Raw genomic sequence first — 10,405 nt, 5'->3', positions numbered from 1 at the left:
CCAGAGGGAGTGGACATGGATTCAGAGTCCATCAGGCAGCCAATTATGAATTTTGGAGTCAATACTGGGGCCAGAATGGATTTACACCAATATCACGCATGACCTGCACAACAGGACATAACAGGAGACCCTCAGCAAGTTCACAGACAGGGTCAAAGGAGGAGGAAGTCACCACCCTGGAGAGCAGGGCTACTGTTCAGATGAACCTGGACAAGCTAGAGAAATGGGTCAACAAGGACCTCAGGAAGTTCACCAAGGACAAATACAAAGTCCTGCACCTCACCTGGAAAAAAAATCCCTGCAACAGTGGGAGTTATATGCAGCTTTACAGAAAAGGACCCAAGGGTCTCAGTGAGCAACAGGCTGAATATGAGCTCTCACAGTGATGAGGGCTAACCCCAGAGTGGGTTGGATCAGCGACTGCATAACCAGCAGGTCAAGGGAAATGATCCTCCCCTCGTTTTCGGCACAAGCGAGACTGCATCTGGGGTACTGTGTCCAGTCTGGGATTCCCAGTGCAAGAAAGATGAATATACAGAAGCAAGTGCAACAGAGGGTGACTAAGAAGGTTAGAGGACTGGAGCATATGTGAAGTAAAGATGGAGGAACTGGGTTTATTTAGCCTGAGAAGGCTAGAAGGATGAGAGGCAGCAGTCATAAGTTCCAGGAAGGGATGTCCTACCTGGACGTAAGGAAAAGCCTTCTTTATTGTGAGAGGTGAGTCAGACACAGAAGCAGTGGCACAGAGAAGCTGGGAAACCTCCATCCCTGGAAATTAAAAGCTGCCTTGGTAACATTTTCTCTGCCTGCTCCCTATGCAACAGCCACTCTTCTCAGGACTACAAGAAATAAACACTTTTACATGGCTTATTCTTAACTGCCTAGCAGAAGCCAAAACAACAACAAATATCATCTCCTGAGAGAAGACCTAAATACATCTTAGGAATGGAGCACAAGGGCAGGAAGGCAAGTGCCTGGGGCTGCAGCAACACTCGGTCTCATCACCTTGGGACTCCATGAAATGATTGAGAAAGCTGCTAGTGGCCATGGTTTAGTTGGAATTTGGCCTGGAGTGAAGTCAACAAGAAAGAAAAAAAAATCTTAACATCAAAGCTTTCCTTGCAGGGTCAATTTACACCCTCAAATTGTGTATTGTCTAACTCAATCTAGCAGCTCACTGCTGAACAAGGAGGCTTCCTTTACCTCCAAGGACCCCGACCTTCCCACCTCCTCTGCTTGAGCACTCATCAGCCCCTGCTGTCAGCTGCCTGGAGTGTCTAGAGACGAGCAGCAAAGAACAGGAGCTAGAGGGAAGAAGAAGGACTTGCCCCTTTCAGAAGTGTTGAGCTGTTGGATTGGCTCAGCCACATCCTGTCACCTCCTGCCAAAGGGCTGGGTGAGAGGGAGGGAGAAGCAGCTAAATGGAGCTGTCTCACTGCAAAAGGAAATCTTGCTATTAGAAATGCACATGACCAAATTTCCCTAATCTCGTGCTGGCAAGATCACTTGAACAGGCTCAGTGTGGAAGAGATTCCTTGGTATGTGTTGGCCGCAGATATAGCAGTGGTCTTCCCTGAACGTTCAGCCTCTCGTGCCAGCAGCTCTGGCTGCCCTGCTTGGTCTCTGCACAGCAGACTGCAGGGGTGCATTTACCACCCACAGAGGGGAGACCGCTGACCCTGTCCCCTCAAGTGCCCATAAGGACAAAACTGCAAATCCTAGGTGGATGGTTTTCTTCCAATTACCTAAGGTCAAGAAAGCAGGATCTACAGCTATTTAATGCTGCCCAGCATAGACTCTGGAGAGTGGCTATGACTGACTAACCATTTGCTTTTACATAAAAGAAGCTAGCAACATGTGTGGGTCAAATAGTCTTTCTACTTTATGCATCACAACCCAGAAAGGTGTTTTTCTACCACTGCTGCAAATCAATCCTCCAAAAGTTTCCTGGCCCAGCCTCCAAACCGCTTATCTTTGATTATTTCTAGTTCCACTGTCTACTCCACCATGTCTTGAGGCCACAAGACAAAAGCCAGGACTCCTACAGTACAACTGCTCACTTAATTTCTCGGGTGTCTTCCCTGCTGATACATAGCAGAGATTGGCAACTAATCTATATATAGTATAGCACCGCAGCCAAGACACAATGGCTGCATTCAGCATGCATGCATGATGATGTCAGCAATGGCTGTTTAATTGCATCATGGGAAATGAGGGGAGAAAAGAATTGGAAGAAAAAAAAAGAAAGGGGGCCCCTGGCCCCTCTACTTTACATAATTTCCTTCACTGCCAGATGGGAATGCATGGGAATGCCGGCCCCGCATCTTGGGAGCTCCCTCCCTGAAGCCTGGCACAGCCACATCTGTTTCCCTGATTTCCTATGCTTCTGATCTTCTTCACCTGCCCTGCACCCCACCACCTTGGGCGAGCTTCCTGAGATGCTGCTACCGCCATTTGATTTGGCTTCCTGAGGCTCACTCCCTCCTTCCTTATTTTTACTTCTCCAGCTTGCAGTAGCATCCAAAGGCCAGTAGCTGTGAAACACTGAGGAAGAGTAGGGTCTGCACTGCAGAGACCACACAAGCCCCTTGGCTGCTTTTATTTAAACAAATGAGCATCTGTACTGCCAGGCAGTGGTTCACAAAAGGGGCTGTCAGCCTCAACGCAACTCCACTACTCTGCGGCTAGCAAACAGAAGTTATACAAACTTCTCTTTCCAGCAGCCATCTATCATCGTAAATGTACATGGGTTTTATTTGTAACGAAAGACAACACCCTGCTATAGCAAAGCAAAAAAAGGGAAGAGATCCTTTGAGTGACAGCGTTCCCCTCTCTGATACCTACAGCATCAACCACCTCAACAGCTCTAAAATTTTCCTAAATCCCTGCCTTCCCTTTAAAGTTCCCGCTCTTGCAAACAGTACTCGTGGTATCCTCCATTTTAAGAAAGCTTCCCTTTGTGTTGTCCCCCAGTCTATTTATAGCTCCTGTGGCAGAGGTATACTGGGAAGGATTTACACCAGCAAGCACAGGGCCCTTTGCACACAGAGAGGAGGCACGTTGCAAAGGGACATTTAATAGCCTCCAGAAAACACGCAGCTCCTTGGGGCACAGTTTCTGGGAGGAGTCTCTCACCCAAAGGGTTTTGGCTGCCTGTTTTTCCAGCGGCACGTAAGAGGAGCTTTGGGCTGTGCTGTGAGTGATGGGCTGCTTTCCTAAGTCCACTTTTACAAAGGACCATGAGGATGTCACGAGTCCCACAGAGAAGAGGAATAAACCACTTGCTCCCACTGCCAGCGAAAGCTGCTCAGGCAAGAGCTTCTCCATCCTTGGTTCCCTTGTGGAGCAGCGAGAGGGGGAAATGTCCCCTCATGGGGCACTTCACACTCCCAGGGACTTTGCAGAAAAGCTGGGATGGGAAACTCCAACCTCTGGCAAATGCCATGAGCATGAGACTGTTTCGTTCTGTAACCTAAGTCTGGAGGAACTGCAGCATACAAGGTAGCAAAAGCTTTCCCTGAGTCCATCTTCCAGCTTTCCCTGCAGGAAATGAAATTACAACCTCAATATATACTCAAATGAACCAGAAACTTTGATTATCACCCTGCATGGCTGCTGGCTCGTTCATGCACTCCCATAAAGAAGCGTACTCCCTTTGCATATACTCTCCCTGACCAGTGCTGGCTTCAACATATAAACCCCTAAATATTTCAGGTTCAAGTTAGCTCAAAGACTGTTTCCTACTAAGGACAATGCAGAAATACCTCCACTTTTCTCTCTCAGCATTCAATTTATACCTCTGGAACTGACCTTCCTTGGCAAGAGCAGCTGCAGGAGAGAGCAGCACTTGAACACGGGTAAGGATTAGTGCTACACACATTCACATGTGACACAAAATCTTCTGAGGATGTGTGCGGCTCTCTCAGGGTCACAACTCGCCACTGCTCAGGGAATTACAATTCATGGTCCTGAGAGAGAAGCCACCTGTCCAGGTCCCACAAGGAATGACAAGGAAGCAGAAAGGGATGGGCAGCACTTGGACACAGACAGCCTTGAGATGTAGATGATACCTCTTTGCAGTCAGGCAAAGAGATGGAAGGTGCTAGCGTCCCTCTGGAAAGGCTACACACATGCCTCACCCTTCACTGCACAAGGTCAGTGCGTTGTGGTGCTGCAGCGTGTCAGGGGACATTGGCATGTCCCGGTTTAGTGGCTGAACTGGGGGCTGGTAATGAATAGCTGAGGGTGCTGGGCTTCCCAGCTCCTGCAGCCAGATCTGGAGGGGAACAGCTGCCCCCGCCCAGAGTTTACACAGCTGTGGGGAAGCGTTAGCAGCTGACAAGCTACTCTCCCTTAAGCATTAGCATATACCACCTCTTGCAGTTAAAAGCACTCCCCCAGCTGACTAAAAGGATCTTGTGGATGTGAACAAGAATGAAAGTAGGGCAGACTTTTGAGTTACAGCCATGGTAACTGTACGGAGAGGATAAATGCTAAGTGAGGTATGGGACAGCAGCAGCGTCAGGAAATGGGAGACCAATAACAAAACATTTGCAATAATTACCCCATAACGTTGACACCTGCTTTCTACCTCCAGCTGCTCAGAGCCTGCGTTTCTTGACCTGCAGAGCATGTTCACAAGACATGGCTATTCTGCTAAATTTTTTCTGAAGGGAAAAGTGATTAGATGGAACATTTCATTGAAGGTGAGTTTGAAAACCTTTACTACTCCTCCAACATCAGTTTGGATGTGTGTGGTTTTTAAAGTCCTACATCCAATCACTGAAGTAATTTCTTGTGAACCAAAGGCTGGATTTAGACCATTCTTAACGGTAGTCATCATGTTTGAAACCTGGGACAGGGTTAGAGCAGAATCAGGGTTAGAGAACAGACATTTGCGTCTTCTGGCCTTGAGCCCATCCCATCCTGGGGGGCAATAGTTGTGCTGTCATCATTAGAGATTAAAGCCAACACAGGTACTTAGTCTAATGAGAGACCTGATTGAACATATGGTGAACAGAGAGAGACTTGAGACGTCTGGAAGAGGAAACTGGTTTTAGAGATGCAGGCATCGGGAGGTATAGGTGCTAAAAGTCCTTATGATGCTAAATCCCACTATGTAGTTAGAATCGGATGATTTCCTGCTAGAATTTCTCAGAGGATGAAGGAATGAATCAGGAGCACAGAGGGGGGAAAAAAAGTCATTTAGTTTCTTCTCAGATGCATACAAAGGAGTAAGAGAGCTGGAGTGAAGCTTCAACCTAAAGGTGCTCTGAGAAATTCTGTCAATAGAAGGGAAAATATCCTTCTTTAGCACATCCAAAAATGACACTTTTGCATTAGCTGCCTGCAGAGAACAGTGTTGTAAGGCAAGATAGCAGGGTTTTATTTCTCTCAGGGAACAGATAGTAGAGGATCAATCCCTAAACTTGGTAGTGTCTCTGGGGTTAAAAGCAATGCCAGCTGTTCGAGTACAAGATCCTTGTTTCCCAAAGCCACCCCTTGAAGGGTGCAGAGAGGCAAAGATGCGCACCAACAAGATCTATAGATTTGACTTGCACACGAGTATAGGGGAACCTGTCTGTTCCCCTCTGGATCCATCACATCCTAACAAGCACATCTTTAAACTCAAAGTAACCCTGGTGTAGGGGAGATAGACGGGTGGAGGAGGAGGTGCCAAGAGCTTTAATTAATATGCTGAGCAAGCCAGTTCTGAATGATTTATACCACGGGGACAACACTTGCTACTGCTTTGCTCCCCAACTCTCCACCCTGCTCAAGATGCAGCATACCATGCAGGAAGCTCAGCAACACATGTGGAAAGCTGAACTTACTACTGTACTTACTAATGGATCCAATGACAGATATACAGTTGAGCGAGAGTCAGTATGCAAGAGCAGGCATGGCAAATTTGGAATCTGAGGCAAATTTAGAAGTTTGCTCTCACAAGAGGAAAAATGAGGAAGGGGAAAAAAAAAAGCACAAATCAGCACTAAAGTGGCTGGACTTAAGTGGCACAGTTGTCCATGAAGTGGAGTCGTGGTGAAAGCTGAAAAAAAAGGGATATTCCTCTGAGTGTAATTAACAAGTTGCTACCAGTGAGCTAAAAAACAACAGCAAAACTTTCCTCTTTCATTTATCTCCAACTGTTTGACAAATGCGATATCCCTGAAGACTACGCCAGCATCAAGGTCTTGCTGAAGCCCTCCCCTGTGGATAGACCTGTTGGACATGTTTCCTTCATACATTGATTTACTAGTTGAATTCTTGAGCATGGGGGGGGGGGGCAAAGATCCGAGCAGGGTGCAATGCTGTGTCTCTTGCCTCTTCCTTAACAGATAAAGAAGGAAAAGGATTCTCAAGTGCACCAGCACAAGGAGAGTTTTAGTGCTTTATAATCCCTAGAAAATACCACACAGAACTTAAAGCAATGAAGCACTGTCCTGGCTTTTTACATCTGCAGACCTCTTTGGTACAGCATTATAGGAGATGGAAATGTTTCCTGGTCCTTAGGTGCAAACCAGAAGTCCAGTTCTATCTGTTTATTATTACCTGTGCACATTCAGGGACTTGCAGCAGCTACTCAGCTACAAGCCCTACCAAGCCTTGAGCTTGCACGCTGCCTTAGCGCTCAATGCAGCAGGGTGAATGTTTTCTGGCTGCTGGACCATTTCACGCAGGTGGTATAAGGGAGAGCTCCTTATGTGAATGTTTGCCTCTAAAATTACAGTAAAATATCCTCAAACCCACAATTACTGTACCTGGTTCTATTTAACAAAGCTTTTAACCTCAAGACCCTTGGCTTTTCCAGCTGTATTGCTTTTGGCAGGAACACCGTTCTATTTGTCCTGTCGTGCTGCTGGCGGAAAGCAGATGCTTTCCTTCAAGCAAACGAAGCTTTCAAGTATGGACAGTGGAAAGCATATCCCAACATTGGAAGCAGATGCTAGAGAATGACTCAGGTGCAGTCTTCCGCCCCCGTGTCCTACTTCCCACTGAAATAAAAGGGAAAAAGGAAAAAAAAGATGTATTTTTAATGCATAGTTTAGCTGCAGTGGCTGGGCAGTTAGTCAAGGACAGGCAAAATGTTGCCAAATACAGATTTTCCAACTAGGTAGAAGTTGGCCCGTATCTTCAGAGCTATTTTGATGCTTGTTATGTGTCTCTGAAGACCCAGCCAGCCATGCTCAGATTTTAGCATTGTTAGAATGTTTTATCAGTTAATATTTTAACACAATTCTGATGTGATCTTGACACAGTTATGACTTCAACACAGTTTAAATGATGCCTTTAGTGCGAACCACACTGATCCAAATTCAGACCAGCAACAGCATATGACTGGAGGACAAAAGAAAGATGAGAGAAATGGGTGTGGAAAATGCTGGAGAGAAGGGAATAAATGCAAGAAACCTCAGCAGAGCGACACAAAGGAGAATGAGCAGAATGCAGAGAAATGCCTCAGACGCTCACGTAAGCAGTGAGATTTCATTTATTTGGCACAGAGGGACAATAGCCCCGCTAACCAGGATAGCTATTGTTCTTTTGTTTTTAAGAAACAAAAAGGGTAAATGCAAAGCACTAGCTTCCCAGGGAAAAAATATAAATATAAGTTCTCATCCTGCTGTCTACAGAGGAACGAGAAACCTCTTGTACCTCACCTATCGCCTGCACGCTGTTATTTACACACATTTGTCGGCATAGAAAACAAATTAAATATATCAAGGCCTTGCTCTGTCTGAGGAGAGCTGAGGAGTTTTTGTAGCAGAACAAGTTAATTGGATCAAAACCCATCAAGTCAATGTACTAAGCAGAAAGATGCTCAGTGCTGTCTGCTGCATAGCTGAGGACACAAGTGCTTCGGCAGCTGATGTTTCAGACTGTGATATCGGCATATTCCCCATAGCTTTATTTCAGCATTCCTCATAACAAAAACAGAAAGCCATCCATAATCAGAGGAAACCCCAAAACGCTGCATTCCTTCAGTGGTGGTGGAAGGAGAAGAAAAGAAGGACTTAGATTTAGAAAGACAGAGGTGCTCAGACATGAGGATGGCAGCTGGGGAATAAGGACCCCACTGTTCAGGGACAGTGAATTGCTTATAAGCTTTTACAAGCTTAGGGGGGGTCTAAGCTGTAAACGAGGTTTGGGAGCTTTGGCACAAATACAGTGGATCCTGTCAGTGAAAAGGACCTTCCATACTGTACAGGTAGCCTCGTGAATCCGTTAGAGCCATTTGAAGCGTGGACGTGCAGAATTCCCCTCTTCAGCCGGTTAGCTGGAAAGCAACCAGCTGTCACCAAGGAAGGCACGGGTGTCAGATATGCCTGGAGACACACATCTGGGAATTTCTGCCCAATTAAAATATTTCTGAATGCAAAAAATGATGGCTTCTACTGAGGGAGCTAGCGGAAAGCATTATCTGGGAAACCCGAACAGATCAACCACGCGTTTGTTATTCGAGGAGTTGCCATTCTTCACAATTAACTGGCTTCATCTGGAAAGAGACAAGCTCCACAAGCATCATAACCCTCTGTTGGCAACCACAATGCAAACAAAAAGAGCTGAGGCAAGGCTCGATGATTTTTTAACCTCTTCTAGTCAAAGCTGGTTTCACCTGCATGCTCAAATGTGAACTAATGCATACGCAACATAAAGAACACAGTCCCTGAGCCAAATCCTTTACTGATATGTAAGGCAGGTTCCCAGCTGAATATACTACTGAGGGGCATGATAAATATTCATTCTGGTTTACAAAATAATTTGTGTTAGTCAACACGTGGACTTCATCAGCAATTCCTATTGCTTGGTCTCGCGTAAGGGTGACGGTGCTCATGAGTTTTTCGGTCTTCTGAAGGGCTTTTGGTGAGATCCTCACAGGCATGACTTGTCCCTGTGTGCAGTGCCTGTCAGCAAAAGACGAAAGACACTTTTATTGTTAAGTAGACAATTTAAGTTAATGTTACTTGTGTGTCTAGGGCCTAAATAGTGCTATTATTTGCTGTCCAAGGGCCTGAACAGAGGAGGAATGTAATTCAATATAGCTGAGTAGCCTCTTTTCCTTTTCGGGGGTTGTTTTTTTTTAACAAAACTATTATCATTACTTCATACTAATTTGTTTTGAGTTTATTTTGCTTAGTTACAGACGCTTTTATTCACCATCCTGTCTGTATCTTTTCGAATTTGTATTACTTTTCCTAATTTTTTTTTTTTTTCTTTCCAGTTTTAAGTGAGTTTCATATTTAAAACTTTTCAGCATCCCCAGTTTCCTTGTCCGGGGTAGAATGCCCCTTGTCCTTCCTCCACTGGAACAAGGAGGTGGCCGCTCAGCCGCTCCAAAACTTTCCTTTTAGCAGCCGCAGATTGCGAGGCGCTTCATTCAAACATCGTTGCGCTACTATTTAAGTTGGGTCTCGCCGAGCTGCCAAACGGCTTCGCCACTAATTTTGCAGTTTAAAGGCGAGGAAACGCGTGTCCCTGGCTTCGGAGCCAGGCTCGGGCTCGCCCTGCCGGGCGCGGCAGAGCCGGCAGCGACCGCAGCGGCGCGGCGAGGAGCCGGAGCTCAGCCCGGGACTGGGCGTAAGAAAACGATTAATCGAGCGACTTAATGTTTAAAGCTGCATTAATGATATGAGAAGCATCCCCCGATGCTTTCAAAGAACGGCGCCGAAGCCCCTCACTCGCATCTCAAACGGAAAAAGGGACAAGGGGGGGGTGGGGGTGGCAATCGCAGTCAAAATGAGGGGGGGGGGTGACTGGGAGGGGGTGCGACTGGGAGGGAGGGGATGACTGGGAGAAGGAGGGGTGATTGAGGAGGTTACTGAGGGGGTGACTGAGGGGGGGTTACTGGGGGGGGGTGACTGAGAAAACGGGGGTGTTTGGGAGGGGGGTGGCTGAGAAAAGGAGGGGTGACTGGGGGAGACTGGGAAGGGAGGGTTGACTGGGAGGAGGCGGGCGACTGGGAGAGGGGGTTACTGGGAGGGGGTGATTGGGGAGGGAAGGGGGTGACTAGGAGAGGGGAGTGACTGGGAGAGGGATGACTGGGAGGGAGGGTTACTGACGAGGGGTGACTGGGAGAGGTGTGACTCGAAGAGGGGGGTTACTAGGAGAGGAGGGTTACTGGGAGGGGGATAGTTATTGGGGGGGTCTGGGAGGGGGGGTTACTAAGAGCGGGGTGCCCGGTGCAGCGCGTGTGGGAGCGGCGGCGCTGACTGCGGGCGGATGGGGGGGCAGCCCAGGCAGGCGGGAGGGCGAATGTTTCCTGCCCGCCCCCGGCCGCCCCCCGCAGCCCGGCGGAAGTCAAGCCCGCGCCGTCGGAGCTTTAAAAGGGCTCCCGCACGCCGCGCCGCCCCAGAGCCGGCGGCCGCAGCGGGGCCGGAGCCAGCGCCGCCGCCAGCCCTGCGGGCCA

The sequence above is a fragment of the Cuculus canorus genome, chromosome 2 (genome assembly GCF_017976375.1).
Source record: "Cuculus canorus isolate bCucCan1 chromosome 2, bCucCan1.pri, whole genome shotgun sequence".
Lineage (NCBI taxonomy): Eukaryota > Metazoa > Chordata > Aves > Cuculiformes > Cuculidae > Cuculus > Cuculus canorus.
This window is presented reverse-complemented; position numbering follows the sequence as displayed.